We start from the raw sequence: 23,053 nt of genomic DNA, 5'->3' as shown, positions 1-23,053 counted from the left end.
CATTGTATAACCTTAGCTTTCTATTTAGGTTCTTGAACTACTTTGAGTTAATTTTTGTATACAAAGTGGGGTAAGGATGAAAATTATTTTCCATGTGCATATCCAGATGGCTCAGAGCTGTTTCTTAAACATACTATTTATTTTTTATTAAATAGTTTGGCACCATTATTGAAAATCAATCGACTGTGAATATTATGGGGTTACTTCTGAATTCTCAATTCTATTCCATTGATCCATATGTTTATCCTTATGCTAGAACCATACAGTGTTGATTACTGTCACTTTGTAGTAGATTTCGAAATTAGAAAGTGTGATTCCTCCAATTTTTTTTCTTTGTTAAGATTGTTTTGATTAATCTGAGGTCTTGAGTTTCTGTATGAATTTGAGGGTCATCTTGTAAATTTCTACACAGAAATGGACTGGAATTGAGAAAGAAGTTGGGTATAATATGCACATTAATTGGAAATATTACTATCTAAATAATATTAAGTCTTCTGATTCATGAACCTGAATGTCTTTCCATTTATTTACATCTTTTAAATTTGTTTGGTTAATGTTTGATTTTGTCAGTGTATAATCTTTAGACTTCCTTAATAAGTTTATTTCTAGGTATTTAGGTTTTTTCATGCAATTCCAAATAGAGTCATTAATTTTAATTGTAGGATTGTTCATTGTATGTTAAAAACAATTGATTTTGATTTATTGATTTTATATTCTACCATCTTGTCAAAATCCTTTATTAGTTCTAATAGATTTTAGTTGATTCATTGGGTTTTCACATACTTTTTTTATGAAAAATATCTAGATAGATGAATAGTGAATGTTATGTGTAAGTAGAAATGATGTTACTTTTTCCTTTCAAATTTAGATGTCTAGTATTTCATCTTCTTGCTTTGTTGCCTGACTAGAACCTTTACTATAATGTTAGATAGAAGAGTGAGAGTACATATCTTTTTCTTCTTCCTAATCTTAGAATGAAAACATTCATTCTCTTACCATTGTGCATGATCTTATTTATGGATTTTCATAGATACGCTTTCTCAGGCTGAGGAAGTTCCCTTCTATTCTAGTTTACTGAGTGTTTTATTATGAAAGGCTATTGGATTTTGCGAATTTTTTTTCCCAGAATCTATAGAGTTAATCATGTGTTTTAAAAATATTTTATTATATTGCTATTGTATATTATATTAATTAATTTCTGGGTTTTAAACCAATCTTGCAGTCCTGGGATACACTGCACTTGTACATGCTATATAATATTTTTTTAATGTTGATGGATTTGGTTTGCTAATATTTTCTTGAGAATGTTTATGTTTATGTTAATAATATATATTGGTCTGTAGCTTTCTTATAATGTCTTTGCCTGATTTTAGTATCACTATAATACTGACATCAGAAATAGTTGTAAAGTGTTTCTTCTCTTCTAATATTTTTTAAAGAGTTTGGAAAATTGATATTAAGTTTTCTAAAAATTTAGGTAGAATTCACCAGAGCAACCCCGTGAACCCAGGGCCTCTTTTTGTGAGCTGTCTTCCTTCCTCCCTCTCTCCCCTTTCCCTACCTCCCCCTCCCGCTCTCTTCCCCTCCCCTCCCCTCTCCCTCCCCTCCGCTCCCTTCCCCTCCCTTCCCCTCCCCTCCCCTCCCCCTCCCCCTCTCTTCCCCTCCCTTGCCCTTCCCTTCCCTCCCCTCTCCTCCCCTCGTCTCCCCTCCCCTACCCAAGTTTGATCTCAAACTTCTGGCTTCAAGTGATCCTTGTAGCTCAGCCTTCCAAAGTGCTGGGATTATAAGTATGAGCCCCACACCCAGCAACGATGTCTGACTCTAGAACTAAAGTGTTTTCTAGAGGAAATGGAGCTATATTTTCATTATTTTTCTCTCTGCTCTGCCTTCAGCGATGGCTACTACCTTGCCCCTGTGTTTACTTTCATATTGTGTTCATTTCTACATTACTGAGGTTTTCCCTAACGTGGCCACTTCAGCTTGCTCAGTTTCAAGATCTTTTGCAAGGTGCATTTATTTCTCAGTAACTGCAGTCAACCAAGAAAACCGTGAACTCTTTCTCAAACTTTCTTGTCCGAGTTTCCCTCCCCAAAAAGGACTCTGTGCCTTCTCCCTTTAGAATTTGGCTCTGCTCTGATCAGGTTCATGGCAGCAAGATTAACTTGTCATTAAAAAAGATAATTGTACTTCACATTTTTCCTGTTTCTTAAATGAATGTTGAACTTAGCCCCCAACCCCCTTGCCAGAAAGAGACTGAAAAGCCCTTGGCAACAGAAAGCTGATGATTTGCAAAAGTGGGACTTCTAATTGGAAAAGGTGAAGGAATGAAAATAGTGAGTCCCCAGTAATCTCCTTCTGAAATGATAATGTGTTCCACTTGATGAATATTAATATGTCATATTCATGAGCCTGGAGAATTTGAACCTGTGAGATAAGAATTTGTTTTACTTTAGAACCAACATTCTCTCTCATTCACACTTTTTCCATTCGCAGGGACAAACCTGCCATTCTTGTTGGGACACCTCTAGCAGGCAGCAATTAGCATGTATTTGGACCTCTAATTGGTTGTGAATTTTTTTTTTTCTGTTCCTGTGAGTAATTATGCATGCTTTTATACTCTTTATTCTGTTCTGTTATAAATTCCTAACAGCAAATGACTATGTATTTTACCCTTTCTTAATTTCATTGCTCATAAGGAATGTGCAATGTATGCGTCTTGACCATAATTTAAAAGGACTGATTGTGTTATTAAAAAACACAATGTATCTGTACATCGAAATTTGCATTGTGTGTGCCAAGACATTTACCTGAGGCTGTACACTCATTCCAGTAATGTAGTTATTACTTAAAACATCCCTAGAACTCTTCTTTGATCAGGTCAATTTTCCCAGGAAAAAGGAAAGTGAATGCCTGTACTATGATTATCTTGGTGGTGCCAAATGTGATGCACTTCTGTAAGACACAGTTTTTGTTTAGTAATCAGGACTAGACCTCACAAAGACCCTGGCATCATTAAAGCCCATCGTTGAGATAATTATACTTTGTAAAACTCGGGGCTTTTTAAAAGAAATTTCACTTACAGTGGAAGACTTGTACACAAAATTCGTTTTTCAATTAATTGAGCATATATAAATGAATAGTTCTTAGATATAAAAATATGTGACAATAAATAAGTTTGTAGCAGGGAAAAATTGGATTTTTCTCTGCCGTTTTCTAAGGAGAATGGAATTGGATAGCGTGGGAATCCTTTGTTTTGTATTGAGCTCAAAGCCAACCTTTGTGTAATGACTTATTTTCCTCAGAGCTGAAATGTTGGCCCTGTGAAAGTGATGAGAAGCCCAGTGGAGCCAAGTTTCTGAAGGATGGAAGAGGCTGGAGGCTGTCTAGTGGGAGAAGGTTCCCAGACACATGAGAGACCCAGAAACAGGTAAGAGAATAAATTGGCAATGAGGAGACAGGTTGGAGGGGTGATTTATTTACAAGCAAAATGCTGTGTGTTAGGTATCCTATGTCCCTTATTAAATCCTCAGTGAAAACTCAGTTTCATTTTGTTTAATGAAGAAAAGTGCTAAGGGCTTTTCTGAGGGTCATGTGTGATGACCGCAAGGGCTACTTCCCAGGAGAAGGTTATGTTCTATTTCTGTTCCTGGACCCTCACCAGATGGGGGTTGTATACCTTCACTTCTCCCTTCAGTTTCCAGCACTCCCCTCTGGAGCCCCTCACAGTTTGTCATCAGCCAAGTGAATTACTTCCTTCCCTATCAGTGCTGTCACGTTAACTTTGGGGAAATCTCAGTGCAGGAATCTCTAGCCAAATCTTAAGAAACACCGCAGCAGGCAGAACTGCAACTGATAAAATAAGTCTCACAGCAAATATAGGACTGGGGGAAAACAATGAAAGTGACTTGGAATGTATGAGTGTCAAAAACAAACAAAAATTGTAGAAAGCCTCCATTTCCTCAAATCAAGCAAATTTCTCATCATTCTGAATCTGCTCAGGTAAGCAAATGGGTGTCTGCATCACAGCGTTTAACTGTTAAGGTGATGTTGCTGCTGGATATTAAGTTCACATATCTGAAATTCAGTATCTTTTTAACTGGAATTGTTTGGTTTCCTTCTTTCTTTAGATTGAGGAGCGGCAAGCGTTAGTGGTTAAGTGTTAGTGATACCTAAGTTTTAAGACCATTTGAAGCTCAGCTCTGCGACGTATGATTCCCACGATCCAGGGAAGGATGAAATAATCTCTTCATGCTTCATCTGTAAATGCAGATAAAAATCATCCATACCTGACAGAGGACTCAATGAAAAAATGTAAGTAAAGGGCTTAGCCCAGTTGCCGATGCCAAGGGAAGCACAGTGTGTTTACTCTCTCTTTGCTTCATTTTCAGAAGACAGGATGTTAGTGCCACCACTGGCCTGTCACAGGTCATCTCACTGGTCAACAGTTGTTTTGTGGGTCTGATGTCCTTCCGCTCAGAAGGAGGATGGTGTGTAAAGAATTGGTCTTGGCACAACTCCAGGATTGGCCCAGTGGGCCACACAAAACCCTCCTCTTTAGTTAGGCAGGAGTCAGCTCAGGACTAAGGACTGGCAGATTTCGAGTTCCGATACTGATTTGTAACTCGTTTTTAATTGCTCATCCACATACGTTATAGTGTCGTCTCTGGAAACTGAGAACAACCCTTGCGATTATAGTAGGAAAAATTTCTATTGCCAAGAAGAGTAATAGCCCTAAATTAACATGAGCCCAAGGACATGAGCAATTTCATAATGTAAATGACGATAACCTGTAAAATTATTGTTTTTATTTTCTTCTACTTTTACTATCATAAGTAACAGTCAGTCGTTACAGAAGAGTAAAGAAGATACACACAAGGCTGTCAATGTTTTAAACATTTTTAGGAGGAGAAATCTAAAAAGAAGAAAGGAAATGAGATTAAGACACATATACTGCATGGAAATAATAGCAAAATTATTTAGAACAACAATAATCTTTATTTTACATTTTAGTATTTTTTTAAAAAAAATTTTTATACATATGCCTATAGGCATAGTTTTTATAAAAGCATAAATCCTGAACTTGGCGTACGTACCATTTTTAGTACAGTCTTTAATTATCTTTTTCACATATTTTCTTTCTGCACCTCAGTCAGTAAGACTCCCTGCTTCACATACTCTCTCAGTGCTTGTTAAAAGCATTCTAGAAATATTCGTGTATATTTCTCTATGATTATAATGTCATATACATATATAGAGTTTTTTGGCCTTTGTTATCTTAAACAATATTTTATATTTGCTTTTCTGAATCCTTAGTTCCTTAAATAATAAAATTTAAAAAATTCTACTTAACTGGACTAACATGAATTTATTATTATTTTTTAAATGCTGCATGGTGTGGATGCACAGTAATCAACTGTTCCCCTATACAAAAGCATTCATTTGGTTTACAGGGTTTCCCATTTCTATCCATTTCCTATATTGTCCCCACAAATGGTTATGTCTTAGTTTATATCTGTTGCTATAAAGGATACCTGGGGAAGGCTGGGTAATTTATTTTGAAAAAGGTTTATTTGGCTCATGGCCCCGCAGTTCGTGCAGGAAGCATGGCTCCAGAATCTGCTTTGGGTGAGGGCCGCTGTCTACTTCCACTCATGGAGGAAGGCAAAGGGAAGTTGGCTGTGCAGAGATGACATGACAGGGGACAAATATTTTCTTCTTATTTCTATATAAAGGTGGTTATTCCTAACTTATAAATCTTATTATAAATTCTATTTTTTTTCAGTCCTGGAATTTTTGAGCAAGTCATCTTATTATTATAAAACAATTGTAGCTCTTGTTTTACAAATTATGTACTTGAGTATTTGCATTTTTAGAACCTGCAACTTAAATTATAAGCGTTATTGAGGCTATCTATCTGACTTTTTAAGTGTTAAATATTGCCCATTTAGGATAATACTTTGTGTTATCTTTAGTCATTTTATTTCATTTACCTGCTTCATTTTTTACTTAAAATTTATTTAAAAGAATAATAAATTTTATCTAACATCACTTCAGCATTGAATTATTTGTACGTGTTTTATTCTTCTTTATTTTCTTGATGTAATGTATTATGTAGGTAACTTTCTTGATATTAACCACCCTGCTTTTCCTGGAATAAGCCTTACTTGGTCATAATGTATTATTCTTCTAATAACTGTACAGGATCAATTTTCTAATATTCCATTTGAGCTGAGATTGTGTAGTATTTTTCCTTTCTGTTGCATCTTTATTATGTTTTGGCACTAAACTGTACACATAAATGAATTAGATAAATGCCCATCTTATTATCAATGGCTAGTTTAAATAACATTGGAATTATCTACCACTTAAAGACTGGATAAACTCAGCTAGAAATCCACCTAATCCTAGTGCCTTTTGTTATCCCTTCTATGATAATTAGCCTATTCAAAAGTTCCCTTCTTATTAGGTCAATTTTGGTAATTGATATGTTGCTAGGAAATCATCTGTTTTGTTCAGGTTTTCAAATTTATTGCCAGAGAGTTACATGCTGGATGAAATGTTAAAAAATATAGAAAATATATAATTCTATCCATAATGTTACTTAGTTTAAATTATATTTTCTGTACAAAATTGAGTATGTACATGGTCACGTATTACATAATATGAATGAAAGTATTGAATTTGGGGATGTTATTTTTCCCATGAGTTTCTGGTATTATGATATCAGCAATATTATTTTAAAAACAAAACATCGTACTTTAGTGGTTGATATGGTTTGGCTCTGTGTCCCCACTCAAGTCTCATGTCCAGTTGTTATCCCAGTGTTGGAGGAGGGCCCTGATGGGAGGTGACTCAATCATGTGGGCGCACTTCCCCCTTGCTGTTCTTGTGATGGTGAGTAAGTTCTCAGGAGATCTGGTCGTTTACACGTGTGTAGCACTCCCCCTCCACCCTGTCTCTCTCCTGCTCCACCATGTGCAGATATGCCTGCTTCTCGTTTGCCTCTGCCATGATTGTAAGTCTCCTGAGGCCTCCCTAATCATGCTTCCTGTACGGTCTATGGAACTGTGAGTCAATTAAACCTCCTCTCTTTACAAATAACCCAGTCCCAGTTCTTCATAGCAAAGCAAGAATGGACTAATACAGTGGTTAAGAAAGGAGGTTCTGAATTTGGGCCAACATGGATTCAAAATATGGATCTGCCAGGTGTTCACTGGATGAAGTGGACTCTTTCTTTACTGGAAGGCTTCAAATCTTGGTTTTCTTATTTGTATAATAAAATGGGAACAATAAGCATGTCATCCTCTTAGGGTTGATGTAAGGATCAAATGATATAATGCGAAAGCTTAGCATAATGTCTGATAAATTATTTACCTTTACTTATTGTTAGCTATTGTCATTATAAAAGCAGACTGTGGAGAACCTGATAGCTACAGTTTAACTTTCATCACAACTGATACCGTTTATAATTTTATTTAGCCTTCTCAGCCTTAAGGGATGAGAGGGCGAAAACGAAGAGTCTGTGGTGTATCCATTTTGTTATTATTAAACTTACAGACCATGACAAGTCAAAAGTTCAGTCTAAACCAAGCTGATATGCAGAAAGACCTTCAGGCAGAGGTGTCAGAGTGGCAAAGAGCTGTATGAAAATGCAGAAAAATGGGCTAATAGAGAAAAAGCTGGAGGATTTACGAGGAGACAGCAGAGTATCATTGATGGGATGAATTTTAGAATCAATTTTAGAAATTCTGTCTCCACCATTTACTAGCTGGGTCTTTGAGATTTAGTGTTTTCCCTTTTAAATTGGGGCTAATAACCACACTTGCTTCATGAGGTTATCTTGAGAATTAAATCAGAAGATGCATGGAAAGTTATTGAAATGTAGTATATACTCAATAAAGGTTTATATTAAGGGATATCAAAGCCAGACAGATGGATAAAGACTCCAGGTAATACACAGAGTAGTAGAATGTAAGTTTCAAGATGGAGTCATACTCAAAGTCAGCAGGAGAAATGATGGAATAGGAATTCCTAAGTGGCCTAATTCTGAAATGAGTGTGAGAATGGAGAAAACAATATACCACCATCTGTACTCCCCCTTCCTTAAACTCATGACTAGATTTGAGAGAGGTTCGTTTTGGTCAGGGTAATGGTATTCAAACTCCAACTGGATTTTCTGGATGTAAATAGTTATAGTAATACAAGAACAAAAAGTGACCATAGTGTGCAGATGTGCATTTAGAAGTGGCTTATTGGGGAGTCTTGTCTGGATGGCTGGTGACTTTAACATGACACTGTAGAGGAAAGCAGCATTGATAAGAATAGATATTGGGGAAAGACTAGGTTGGAGAAAAAAAAGTGAGACCAGGTGATTAACAGATATTATGAATATTTTAAAGTTTGAGTTGAAACTTTCATTGTAATTAAGAAATGTATAATATTATTTGTTGTGGAAACTGTTATTGGCGTTTTGTTGTTGTCTTTTAAGCAGGGTTTTTATAGGATTGATTTTTATAGGATGAGAAAGGAGTTTATTACAGATGGGGATCTAAGAGACATATCTAGGGAAGCTATAGAATAACATTTCTTCCTTTGGATGCAAAGAGAACAATTTTGACTGATCACTGAAGGACATACTTAAGCCAGTTAGAAAAGAACTTTCTTCCCCAAAGATTAAAGATATATAGAAAAAGAAGTCTTGGACTGGTCAGTTAAGCAGGTGAGAGAAAGAGAAAGGAGAGGTAAGAAGGCAGGGAGGAGAAATAAACGTGGCCATGAATGCTGAAACTCTTCTGTATGCTTGTAATTTGCCCAATTTCCTTGATACTTGGACCTTCATGTTCTTCTTGCACTAGCACTTTTAAGGCACAGCTGAGGGTGGCGTGCTGGAGCAGATCAGGTGGGCGAGGAACGAACATCATCAGTGAAAGGCCAGGGAAGAACCTGGTGCATTGTCTTTAGATAAGAATCTCTGCTTTCTGAAATGCAAGACAGCTACTGAAAGAGTAGCAGAGCCAACTGGTTTATCCTAAGGTCTATGTTTTTTACGTAGATGAATTACTAGTCAAGGAGAGGGTTGCCTCAAGAGGACTGGAAGGGAATGGAGAAAAGATTCAGAAGAATGAGCCTGGAAATGAAAATTAAATCAAAGAGATACTATTTATCAACTACCAAATTGGTGAAGACTTAAAAAGAATTATAATACCCAGCATTTTCTAGGATAAATGAAGAATAGGACTCTAATTTATACATTACTAGTGGGAATATTCATCAGCACAGACTTTCTGGACTGAAATTTGGTGATGTGTGCAGAAAGCCTTAAACATGTGCGCTTTCAAAGCCATTGTTTTAGGTAGGATTAGTTCAGCTGCATGTGATAGAAAACCAACTTCTAAAATTACTCGAATAAGATAAAAGTGTATTTCTCCTTCTCTCTGGAGGTGGGCAGTCCAGGGCTGGGTTGGCACTCCACAGAAGGTGTCATGGACCCAGAGACTTCATGTCCTGCAGCTCGATGGCCTCAGCAAAGGCTTCTTCTCGTGTCCTTGGTGGCTTCTTTGGCTCCAACCATCCTGTTAGAATTCTGCCAGAGGAAGACCAAAAGGAGACTTTACCTTTAAATAACGCTTTTCAGAAGTTGTACTTTACTGCCCTTTTACTTCCAGCTCAGTGCCTAGAGCTTCTGGTTGAAAAGGTGGCTGGAAAAAAATGTAGCCTTTATGTAGGCATCTATGTGCTCAGTAAAAGTCCAGTGATCAAATAATCAAAGAAAAACAAGGAACAACAACTGATACAGTGTAGCAGCAGCCTCTGACCTATTCTCCTTTTATTCCTTTAAGGAAGTAATCAGAAAATGATTCAAAAATGAATATTCACATGTTTATAGAGTACTATTATAATACAAAAATTTAGAAATCCCTTAAGACCCCCAAAAAGAAGGGATTCAATAACTTATAATACATGTATTTATAGACTACTCTGCAGCTATTAACGTGATATATAAAAGGTCCATGATCTGTAGCTTACACCTGTAATCCTAGGGCTACGGGAGGTGAAAGCAGGAGGGTCACTTGAGGACAGGAGTTCAGTACCAGCGTGGGCAACATAGTAAGACCCATATTCTACCAAAAGTTAAAAAAAATATATAGCCACACATGTTGCCGTGCACCTGTAGTCCTAATTACTGGGACTACAGGTCCAGTATGTGGAGGCAAGAGGATTACTTGAGCCCAGGAGAAGAAGACTGCAGTAAGCCATGATTGTGCCACTGCACGCCAGCCTAGGTGACAGAGCTAGACCCTGTGTCTGAAACAAACCCAAACCCAAACCAAACAAGCATGGTATATGACAGTGAATTTCTTGACATGGAAAAGTAATTGTGAATATCTCACCAATGACTATAAATGTATATTTAAAAGAAATCACACACAGCAATTAATATGGTATATAAAAGGTCCAGGATCTGTGGCTCTTGAATTAAAATAAATAAAATTTTCTTTCCTTGAACTTCAAAGTTTTTCACTTGATATTCAGAAGCTACTTTCTAATTTCATCATGCCGATGACATCGTCTTTGACAAATGTGTTATTAGCTGGTCTCAGATATTTCCAGTCTTTTTCTGCTTCTAGGTCTATACTCAAACTGTTAACTATGTCAGAAATGTTCATTTTTCTGTATCTTTGAATGTTAAGATCCGTCTTCCATAATCTTTAAAATCCTTCTCAGATGGCGTCTCCCCTCTAAAGCAATTCCAGTAGATGTAATCTCTACAAACGTTTTACAGTTGCAGTAGTTATCTTCAGTATTACGTAAAAGCTATTTTTGGGCTTGTCGTCTTCTTTTGTTAGAATTTTGCAAATTCTCTGAAGCCCAGCCTCTAAATTATTCATCTTTGCATCCTCCGTGATACCCATCACAGAACTTAAGTACAATAGGACCTCAGCCAATGTTCCTGGAAATAAATTTTGTTGAACGAAATTTAGATACAGTCGTAAGAAGGTGATTACTGCTGCCCATGGGGGAAAAGGAGAACAGAAATGGTAAAGCTGTATTGAGAAGATGTTTGAGGACTGTGAAGGAAAGAAGCAGAGTGAGTTGAAATGAAAAGTTTCCAAAAAATAAAATGTCACTGAATTTTAAATTAATAAAAAGATAAGATTCAGAGAAATAAAAAATAATCCAGGACCAAATTTTTTGTAATTATCCATGTTTCTCTTTTTTAAATTGACACATGGTCTTGTCTTGATCTCCAGTGACAAGAAAGTTATTACCTCACATGGTAGCTTATTTCTTTGGAGGACAGTTCTAATTGGTGAAAATTTCTTTCTTTGCATTGAGACAAAATAAGCCCAATTTTTATTCGTTCTTCCTATTTCACTTCAAATCTTCCTACTCTAGGAGAGCCATTTACATATTTTATCAAGGTTATCTCATTCTTTCCAAATCTTTCTACTCTTGAGCTAAGTTCCTTGGTTTTATTGAATCATCACTCATAAATCATAAACAGGAGACTTGGAAAGATCCTGTCTTTCCAACAGATTAATGTTCTGTCGCTGGTATTATCTGATGCACATTGCAGACACGCGTTGCCCGTCTTCACGCTGCGCATAACTTATGATCACCCAGTAGCACTTTGCTACTTTGCTCACTCCCCCCTAAGATGATCTGTGGGGTTTAACAATTTTCTAAGATGGAAGTTAAAGTGTCCTTAATAAACAGCTGTTTTCATTGACCTGTTTATATTGATGATATTCTCATCATAAATCTCCAACTCATCACTTTCAGCCAGCTTTCCATCCGTTAAACCACTTTCTTTGACGTTTATGGAGGCACCACTGCATTTATGCAAGAAGGTGAAAGTCCAGAACAAGTGGGTGAATCTGAAGGTGGGCGATGTGTTTCTCAGCAACACAGATATGTGAAAGCAAGCAAGGGGCAGAAAGGACAGAGCTCACCCAAAATGGGCCAAGCCGTAGTGGGGCAATGTCAAACCCTATCATATTTTTAATTTATTAATTGCATCTCAACCATAAGGTCAAGAAGCTGTGTCATGAGAAATTTGGAAATCAGAAATGGGATGTGGGTGAGCATACAGCTAACACGGGGAGAAGGACATCTTGGACTTTGTGAGGTGAATGAAGGAATGCATGATTGTATACAGCACACAGTTTATGAGACCGTTTCTTCAGAGACAAGAAAAGTTATCTTCATCACAAAGGATGATGGGTATCACCTAGAGAGAATACAGATCACTAGAGAAAGTTTCTACAAAGATTGAAAATCTAATGAATGTTGTCTGCTTTCCCACCAGTTGAATAAAAATGTCCAACAAACATTTTTAGAACGGAAGGATAACAAGCATCTTTTTTATTTTCTTTTGAGATGAAGTCTCATTCTGTTGCTCAGGCTGGAGTACAGTGGCATGATCTTGGCTCACTGCAACCTCCTTCTCCTGGGTTCAAGTGATTCTCCTGCCTCAGCCTCCAGAGTAGCTGGGATTACAGGCTTGTACCACCATACCCAGATAATATTTGTATTTTTAGTAGAGACAGGGTTTCACCATTTTGGCCATGTTGATCTTGAACTCTTAAACTCAAGTAATCCACCTACCTCAGCCTCCCAAAGTGCTGGGATTACAGGCATGAGCCGCCATGCCTGGGCCAGTATTCCTTTTTATGAATTAGAAAAACATCTCAGAAGTCAAGTACATTGTATAAGGTCATGCCCCAGTTAGTTGAAGAATTGGGATGAAAATCCAGGTGTTCTACCTTCCAATTTACCATTCTTTCTAGCACAAAAAGTAAGGGACTTTATTCTGTTTCTTTTTTTTTTCTCTCTTTTTCTTCTTTTATTTTCTCTGATTTTCTTTCTTTTCGTTTTTCACAACTTCAAGCAGAACATCGTCACTAAGAAAAATCTTAACAAGGCAGAAATGGGGAACAAGAGGAAATCAACATTACCCCTCTGCTGTCCAGGAGGCAAAAACAGAGGCAAGAAATGATGACTGACATTCCAGCCCCCAACACGCTGCCTGCAGGGTAGGGACGCCAACAACTTCAGCAATGGCATGAGAAACAAAACAAAACAAAACAAAAAATGAAAGATTTTTTTTTTTTAGGCATTTATTAGACCTATGCAGGAGAAAGAACAGTTATGAACATATCTATTAATTTTCTCTCAACAGTGGCTCCCTAATTTGAATAGTGTTAATTTCATTGATTGATATAAGTGTTGAGTAATTAAGAGAAATGAAGGGATAATCCTGACTCCTCAAAGGAAACACTGTAGCTAACAGGATCACACCAGGCTCCTCAACTGCTGTCTGTAACCATTTAAAAATTTCCCATTTGGCCAGACTGTGTGGATTACTTAGTATCTTTCTATTTCCTTAAAAATATTAATGCAAAAAACTATGAGCCTGTCTCAGGGGCAGGCACTATATTACCAAAGGCAAGCTCCCTTGCCTCTTTTCCAGTGGCTTTATTTCCTTTAGATTGCAGCCTTGTTCAGGATGGGGCCAGGAGCCTCCTTTCCTCTTCAATACACCACGATCCTGTAAAGTCCCTGCCAGGACCAGGGACGGGACTTGGCAAGGGGAAGATGTTATCATCTGTTAATGAAAGTGATCTGCACTGATATTTTGTATTGTTTTTCCTTTCTCTTTGAGACTTTGCTATGCTGATAAAAAAAAAAAAAAAAAAAAAAAAGAAATGAAGGAATAATTTCTCTGGAACATCTTTGCAAATTGGAACGAATTAGTCCATTTGGGAAAGTGGCATGTAGTTCAGGGTAACAAACATCCTGAATTTTCTAGGACAGTGCCAGTTTCAAAAATAGGTTATTAACATTTCTATGAATCTGTGACATGCTGAAAATTTAATGTTCAGGGACCCAACTATATCTTCCATGTTGCCTTTAAAAAAAAAAAACAAAAAAAAAAAACATGGGGTATTGTGGTTTGAGAGTGAGTGTTCTGCACAGTGTCCTGTAAGACAGCGCTACTCAAAGTGTGGTCCACCTACTGGCAGCTGTGTCACCGGGCAGTAGGTTAACAGTGCTGCTTCTCCAGCCCCAGCTCTGGACTCTGTATTTTAACAGGCTCTCCAGGTAGTTCTTTTGCATGATATGGAATGAGAAACACTTCTCTAGGGCATAGATTCTATAATGACCCATTTTTGAGGCACCAGACAAGCAAACAAAACCTTTGGACATAGCATGGGTGTTCCAGCAGCCAATATGATTCCAAAAATGCAATTCAGAATTTATAAGGTCATTTGAGATGGTAATTACAGGCTTTGTCAACAATCCTGCTTCTTCAGCAAAGTGGTATTTAAGAAGTCCTGAGATGGCCTTTGTGGCCCATAAACCACTGTGACTCTATACACTTTCTTAAACGCCTGAACCCTGGCAGGAAGTGCCCGCTTGGTAAAGATTCTTTACCAGTCTTCCCAGAAGGGTTAATGACTCTTGCAGTTTTCACTGCTGTGACATATGCCCAAGGCAGTGGAGATCTAGAAGGGCTAGTTCCCTGACCAGCCTCCTCATTTTTTTTTCTCCCTAAAGGCGTGAATTCTATTCAAGTGGCCTGTCCCTCACCAGAAGGTGGACATTCATTTACATTGCAGTTAACAAAAAGGGTACATGATGGGCCCCAAACTAAATGTCTCCCTCAGATCCTGAAGTCTTTTTACCATGTTACTGGAACTCAGAAGTCATTGGAATTTATTAGATATGTCAGGTGGAATATTCCATTAATAAGATGCTATACTGTATGCCAGATGAATTACTGATTATTTTTTAATTCTTACAACCGACCAATGAGGTAGGTCTTTTTATTTCCATTTTGGAAATGGAAGAAACTGAAGCGAATAGAAGTTATTTGTATAATGGCATACAGCCATCTGAAATGGACAAATAGACTATGTTCCTGTGATCTTCCATAGTACCATGTGACTCCTCTGACATATGGAGAGTTTTGAGACTGGGAATGAGGCATTGTCTGTAAATTACTAGCAGCAACAGTGTGTTTTGGGAACAAGCACAGCCTGTGAACAAAGAACAAGCCAGATAGAACAAATTCTCAAATACCAGCTACTCAGAAGAGCCTTTTCTGGCCACACTCTCTAAAATAAAATTGACCCCATCTTTCACCATTACCTAATTCACCCAGCTTGACCTTGTATTATACATTGTTTTGCTTATTTTTTTGGAAATATCTCCCCCCACCCCCCGCCATTGGAACATAAGCTTCATGGAGGTAAAGACTCTTTGGTTTCATCTGTACATCCAGTACCTAGAACAATGTCTGGCACATAGTAGATACTCAGTGAGAGACTCAATGTACACATGAACAATGGCCTTATCAGATATAAAAACAGAACTTTGACCCACAACCTGCAGCAACCTTTCCAGGAAATCAACCCCTTATCTACAATAAGCAACCCAGGAAGTCAGCCTGCTATAAGTCAGCTTCCTGGAAGTTACATTGCTATTTCCAGTGACATTCTAGGAAGTTAAACAACTTCTGTAACAATTTGCCTAAAGTGAACAGGACTTGATTAATCCCTGAAAGCTTCCCTCATTTCTGTTCCGACTTCCAACTTAAGATCCACTAGAGAAAGCCAAATATATGCCCCTAACCAAGCACGTAGCATCCTGTGTCCAGTTAGCTAGCCGACAGCTTCCATGTGCCAACAGCCTCCAGTCGGGGCATAGCTGAAGCCTTTCCATTTTTTCCGCCACAGAGCTTCCTACTTCTCTGTCTGCCTTTGAGTCTCTGCCAAAACACAAGTGTCATTGGCTAACTTCCTTACCCTGGTAAGCTCAGAATAAATAGACTTTGCTTTTCCCATTTGGTTGGTCTTCATTTATTTCTACATTAGTAAGAGATGTTGAACAAATGAAGAAGTAGATATTACTTGAGTTGGAAAGGCCAATCAGAGAAGCTTGTGAAATCTTTAGGAAGAGGGTATTTTAACGGAATATATTGCTTGTATAACAATCATATTTGTGTGTGTGTGTGTGTGTGTGTGTGTGTATGCACACACGTGTGCACGTACCTTCAAAGAGAAAATAAGGCAAAGAGGTGTCTTTTAGATGAGACCCACCAAATAGCCATTTTGAAACATAATCATAGTCTTTGTGGTCATGTCAGAATCTTAGTGTTGGATCCTTGAAGAGAGAGTAATTACTATGATTTTTCTCCAAGAGAATTCTTGTTAGTGTGCCTGAATGAGAGTATAAAAGTCAGAAAAGGCTAAGGAACTAGCTTCCTAGGTATAGCTTTAGAGTTTAAAAGCCCCAGTGTTCCATTGGCTAGAGATAAAGACCATTAAGCCCTGAACACAGCAAGACTCAAGAATAACTCACTCCTGAATATTACCAAGCCCCATATAGATGGAAGCAACTTTTATAATTAGGCCAATGTCTGGTGATCAGGGTAGTGAAAGTATGTGTCCTCGCCCAATTGGATTGGCCAGGAATGGGTCCAGGAGCCTCAGAAGATTCCTGAGAGCACCCCACTCTAGTTCAGATTTAGAGTTTAATTTAACTGAAAAGGAAGTTGTCAAAACGGGTGTATTGCTATCAATGCCTTCTTTCATGCCTTGTACTGTAAATTTACCTTAGAGACTCCTGTTGCATCAAACTGTATTTTTCTGGCTAGTCTAGTTCCCAGAGGTTTGTGTATGGGCAATTTTGTATGCATGTGTGCCAGTGTCTGGGACATATCTCAGTGTTGGGTCAGGAAGCACACGAGGGTATTCTTGACCTTTTTATGCATAATACGTGTGCCCTGGTCTTGACAGAATGTGATTAAGATGGAGAAATTAAAGGGCAAAAGTGAAATTCAGTTCTTTTCAAAGCAACTGTAATAGAACAGATCAATAACTTGTGGCTTGTTTTTACACCAATCTTCATTGTTTTTGACGGATCCCCTACTGATTTAAGTGCTATGTATTTCAGTGTTATCTGGGTACCCTCAGACAGGTCAGCTGGTTTCATAGGGATTATTTCATACTGGGTTGAAGCGTAATGGTTCCATCTGGGCATGCTGAAAGGCAGGGTTTGCAGCAATGTGTGAGACCTGTGATTCATTGGTGAGATTGTGATGAGGAATTGCTTGCCTGAGGGGCAGAAACAAAATGCTATGAGATAAACCAAGGCCATTATCCAAGCACTGTTCAGTGTGTTTCATTTTCAGCTATAGATGCTGCTCTTCTGTCAAGATAGGATGGAAAGAAATCTCTTGTTGGTAAAATGCCGGATGGGCATAGATGGAACAAGTTTTTATTATATAATCATGAGGCAGAAAAAAAACCCTCATGACCTCATGACATAATCTGGTCACCTCCAGGCCCTTGGCAGGGCTTCATTTGAACTGCCCTGAGAAAATGCTTTGAATATGTATGGCACCATGCAGTGTAATATACTTATTAATAATAGATTTATCCATCTTTTACTAATTGCCTTTAGAAGGTAATACTCCAGAGTTGGCTATTAGTAGATCATTTCCATATCTTAAAATTATAAGAGTCGGTTTAATTTTTCTAATATCTCAATTATTCCTTTGGTATCTTGTCTTATTCTTCTTCGGTGACAGCAGAAAAGCAATATTCATGCTGGCTTTTACACTCTAACTTCATCGTGTTCAAAGATTCCAATAATATAGTATTAATCAAGGTAAGCTGATGTTCTTTGCTGCCACAGACAGATCCCACAATCTCAGTGGTTTAATACAGAAAAAGGTTAATTTCTTGCCATAAGCAAAGTTTAATGTACATCAGGTGACCTTCTTCCACCTTGGAGTGATTCTGCTCTGAATCTGTGGTATCTAAAATCATTGTGGCAGGAAGTGCTGGCTAAGGTGTCAGTGCAGCTGTCCTTTGGGGGGTGCTTGGCTCTTCACTTATATACCACTGCCATTCACATGGACCCCCTGGGAAATGGAGAGGAACAACTGGGTATCTGATGAGCCCTAACAGTTCTCACCACTTTGGTTCCTACTAAATAACAATCATCTTTTCTCTAGGCGAGTACTCTGGGATGTGTTTGTTTGTAGCTCTTTATCACCTGTGATTTATCTCTCAAATTTTAACATTTTAATTCTCTCTGTTAACTCAATTGTCTAGGACCATAGAGAAGGATTTTCATCCACATAAAAGAGGAGTTTATATTATCTGTGATCTCTAGATCCCTTTCAAGACATGAATTAGGATTTGATATCAGTTATTTAAGTTGATTGCTGACAGTTGAATTTAAACTTCATTTGAAACCATATAGGCTTTGCCGATCTATAAAATTTTTTTTTTTAATCTCATGAAATCACACAAAATGCTTGTGTACACAATCCACACTTGTGTCTCATTCTTTTCATCTGGGGTAGACTTCCATCTGAGACCTCATGCACTCATGCCTGATGCTAGGCAAAGAGGTTTTTCTCAATGAGCCAGTTATTGCTAAGTAGCCTAAAAGAAGACTAGCTTAGCTTTTCAGTTAGCCATTTTATTTCATTATTTTTCATATTCAATAAAGTATGTGCCCTCTGGGATTAATTCCCATTAGGAGGCAAGAATCAAATTAAATACATCCATTAAAATGCATATGAAATGAAACAGCGGAAGATTAAAAGAGTCTGCATTTCAAAACAGCAAATACAGGACCACTTTGTGAGGAAAAACAAACAGTTAATAAAGCCAGAGCAGTCTCCTGTCAGTAAGGAAATAGCCTTCCTCCCTCCTCCGTAACTTTCGAGAGCTCTGCTGTATAAGCACACATTATTCTTCCCCTACTCTTCACTTAGAAAACTGAAGGCTAGATTCAAAATTATGTTAAAATTAGGTGAAGCTCTTGTGATTAGAACTCGATGTTCCCAGCTATTTGTCTCAAAAGCAGATGAGTAAGTCATCCTCACAAAAGCCCGTCCTAACCCACAAACTACTTCCTCCTGGATCTGAGAGACCCAGCAAACCATTCAGTCTGACCAGCAAAGCTTGGAACCTGGGCTCTACTGAACCATTCAGTCTGTCGACTAGAATATTTTACTATCCTTGGAGGGTGGAACGTTTTCATGAACAGGATCTTCTGTAGTCAAGGGTTGCAGAATGTGCCATCCTAAAATATGGCACTTTGGGATTCTTTTGAGCCAAAAGCAATTGAAAAGAAGCTGATATGAGAAAAAACTCTCAGCTCTGTCTCCCTACCCCCACCCCCACCCCATTTACCTAAAAGCAGGACATTCGTTTACAAAGGTGTTCCTCCTTCCTTTTCCACCAGGAAGAACGAAGGTGACTTTAGCTCTTTGTCAGCCTAGAGACAGCACCAGAGGAATCTATGTAACCAACTTCCCTAACAAGCTGTTACCTACCATTAGTTTCCTACACATTTGACTCCCCACAATTTTCCTCCCCTGGAAACTCCAGCTCCTTTTCCTTTGTCTTGTCATTTCTTTAAAAATGCATTTGTCTTTGTTCACGATACCATCTAAGTCAGAGTTCTATGCCACTCCTCAGAGAATTACTCTTTCCCTGAGTTTTCTCCCATGTATGCATGAAATATACATGTTATTAAACTTCTGTTGGCTTCATGTTAATAAACTTCTGTTAATCTATCTTTTGTTACAGTGGTCTCTGTTGATAACTCAGGAGAATAGATAGAAAGCTGTTTTTCCTCCTGTACAGTAGTCATAGAGTAGCACAGAGAGCTGGAAAAAAGCATGCTTTAAACTTGCATAGATAAGGGTCATGTCCAATACTGACATTTTATATTAGTGTTCCCTGAGGGAGAGGGGTTTACTCTCTTTATCAGAAAAAATTGGTACCAATTAACCTATATTGCAGAATGTTTGTGAGTAATTTACTAGAAATACATGGGCAATAGCCTAGTACACAGTAGGAGCTCAGTAATTGATGACTGTTACTCACTTTTATTTTTTGCATAGCCTTGAGAGATTGTTTCAGCAGATTACTTGTTTGGGGTTTCCCGGGTCCAGCTACCTCTCATTTGGCAAAATGTGGCCCATTTATTTTAGCTTTCATTTCAAAACACAGATAAGAAATGGAAAGCCACTCTGGTTTAGTGCTTTGCCCAAGGGCATAAAGTTATTGAATCACCCAGAGTCAGGCATTACTCCTGTCCTGGTGAGAACAATGGAAATCTAAAGGCATGAAAGGAGCTTTGCTATCACCAAGTCCCCACAGGCAGCCTAAAGGGACTTTGTGGAGGGACGGATGAATATTTGGGAATATTATTCTTTTTGCATTAGAAGGGATCTTTATCTTTTACTTATTTCCATTAACATTGCAGGGTGAAAGGCATTTTCTATTACAGAGATTGCAAACAATTCTGAGGTAGCAGCTGTTAGGATTCCTACCCCAAGTGTATCAGGAGGTTCTGTTTTTGATATAACCGGAGAAATACTATGAGCTGAGTAAAAAGAAGAGATTCCAGTGAAAAATTACTATTGTTACTGTGATGCCTTTTATATTAGAAACTATAATGAGTGCATATTGGGAATAAGGATCCCGGATCAACTGTAAAATCATGTTTGATTCAATGTTAATTCGAAGCATGCATTGAATGCCTCTTCTGAACTTAGTGTTGCTGCTGTGGCTACAGGGAACAGAAGGATAGGTTCTGATTCCTGCCCTCAAGCTTTATAAATTGTTTCAGAGATAAAATTTACAAACTTGAATTACTCGTAGAACCTACATAAGAGAAATTAATTAATTGCCAAAATTCGTGTTCTAGAGAATAAGTGTTATAGGAGATAAGGCCAAAAGAGATCCCACACCCTGTCAAACAGTTGAGGAGTTCATTTTAGGGGAAAGATAGGGAAGTTTTATCCATGTTATATGAGGTATTCACAGATATCATGTGGTAAATGTCAGCAGGACCAAGGACAGAAGAGGTCAGGCCTAGACATGGAAATACATTTGTCCCCTCCATAGAAGTGATGGAAATCAGAAAATCAGATTTGTAGAATAGTCTTCAAACAGTGTATGAACCTCAGATACAGGAGCTCTATAAATAATAGGTATTTTAAACAATATACAATTTAATATGTTAACTGTTTTCAAAAAATGTTAAAAATCAAGTTAAAAATTAAAAACCCCATTATATTAAATTTCAACATACTGGAGCATGTCTATGCATCTACTATGTTGCCAGTGCGACTCATTTTGTGCAGATATTATATGGAAGGTTTTCTCATCTCTGGATATGTATTTTGTCTTTTTGTATAGCAGTCATGGGCACATCCTTTCCTCTTCTAAATGTAGGTATTTGTGTGTCCAGTCATGGAAACCAGTACGAGCAAATACAATCATATAAACCATAGTAGCAGTATTAAGTTGTAAGCACTTCTAATGCATCTTGGTGCCTTTGAATGACATTGTAAAGGATTCGGCTGTAAAGCAAAATGTTCAAGTACACTTAATACTCAGAAAAAAACAGTTTAAAAATACAAAAACCCAAACTGTAATTGTTTGCAACAACTTATGCATGAGAATTAGCATTATTTACATACTATGCAACTGCAATATCCAGAGATAAATTTAATGTTATGTCGGATACCCCCCTAGAACAAACAGATTCATCTGGTAAACATTATAGTTTCTTAAAATTTGTCTCATTCTCATTAGTTTATTACTTACTCAGTAATTGCAATAATGCAGAGTTTAAAATACATAGATAGTGAACATGTACGTTTTTTCAAATATATATTCAGAATCCAAACATCAGATTTGTTTGGATAAAAAAGCTTATTATAAAAGGGTATTTGAAAAGTATTGATTTAGAGGCACAAAAGCTGAGAGCTTAGGTCTAAACCTGGGGATCTCCAAGGCTTCAGGAGATGTAAGGGAGAAGCAGAGGGGCAGAGGGTGCCTATTAGCAAAGAACATAAGTGATTGGTCTTAAATTTCAGCAGCTTTGTTATTCCACAGTTGGCCTTTTGATGTAGTATTAAGAGGGCTAGAGTGTCCCCAAATTGGATGAGTAATCCCCTAATAATTGCTAGATGACTTGTGTAAAACAACAGTTCTTACAGTCAGCATGAGTTTCTGGGAGTAGCCCCATTCTGGCTGTGGTCAAGGGTACCGGTGCACAGCTAAATGCAGATGTGATGGTTGTCTGCTACTGCTGCCTGCAATAATCAGCAACTCAGAGACATGGAAGCACCTGAACCAAGAGTCCATGAAAGGGAATAGACGTAACCCAGAAGAGGCTTCTGAGTGATGCTGGGGTTAAGAAGACTGAAAAATGGAAGACTGGGAGCTACCTGCAATGAGAACAAAGATTTCTAAGAAAAGAATTTCTCATGTCTAGCTAGAGGAGAGAAATCAAAGTTAAAGGTTCTTCATCAGTGAGGTCAAGCAGACAGCACGTAATTCATTTTAACCTAGAATGGCTCCCCTGTGACCAAGGAAACTTGCTGAAGTTACTCTGCTGTGTGCAGAGGTGGAAAAGAAGGTTGGGCAGTAAAGGAGAGTTTTCTACCCCAGCTTACCAAGAATCAGCTCTGGAGGTAGAGCCAGACAGGTGGAGGGAAGCAGAACTCCATTAACCACTTCGTTTGGCAAGCACCTGCCAAGGCTTCCCTGTACCATTCTCAGTACTAAGACCTCACGCTATTATCGATGAAAGCGCTGTTGTTCTCCAGGAGCTTACAGATACTGTAAGCATGGTGGTGGGGGAGGAGTGGGGGCAGAGTCAGTAAGCAATGGTAATACATTGTGATGGGCGGTCAGATGAAGAACAGCACAGGATGGGAGAGGACCCAGAGGAAGAATAGCCAGTCTAGGCTAGATTATGCTGGATCATGATAAATTAGATGTAAATTTGCTAAAAAGGAGTGGAATAGAAGGGCAGTTTCAGATATCAGGAACAGTGCTTGCAAAGGCAGGGGGAGAGAAGGAGGAGGACATGGTGAAGGGCAAAGGGGAGCCTTGGACACAGAATTGGGAAATGAAGCTTGAGAAAAATGACAGGCAGGATTAATACCAAGCCAGGGTCCCTGCCCTCAAGCAGCCTGCATTCTCATGGGGGAAATAATAAA

General features: G+C 38.1%; 1 long non-coding RNA gene across 2 annotated transcripts in view; it reads left to right on the top strand.

Annotated features, from left to right (window-relative positions):
- Positions 1-23,053, top strand: part of LOC141584483 (uncharacterized) — a 238,991-nt gene that overhangs the window by 54,328 nt on the left and 161,610 nt on the right. The window contains exons 3-5 of one of the 2 annotated variants that reach the window (XR_012517555.1): positions 2,494-2,591; positions 3,303-3,427; positions 4,128-4,311. This is a non-coding gene — a long non-coding RNA (uncharacterized LOC141584483). The remainder of the gene's footprint in view (positions 1-2,493; positions 2,592-3,302; positions 3,428-4,127; positions 4,312-23,053) is intronic. The other variant, XR_012517556.1, reaches the window with a different exon arrangement.

The sequence above is a fragment of the Saimiri boliviensis genome, chromosome 5, assembly GCF_048565385.1.
Source record: "Saimiri boliviensis isolate mSaiBol1 chromosome 5, mSaiBol1.pri, whole genome shotgun sequence".
NCBI classification, from domain to species: domain Eukaryota; kingdom Metazoa; phylum Chordata; class Mammalia; order Primates; family Cebidae; genus Saimiri; species Saimiri boliviensis.
Note: the sequence above shows the minus strand (reverse complement) of the source record. Positions and strands in the feature narration are given on the sequence as shown.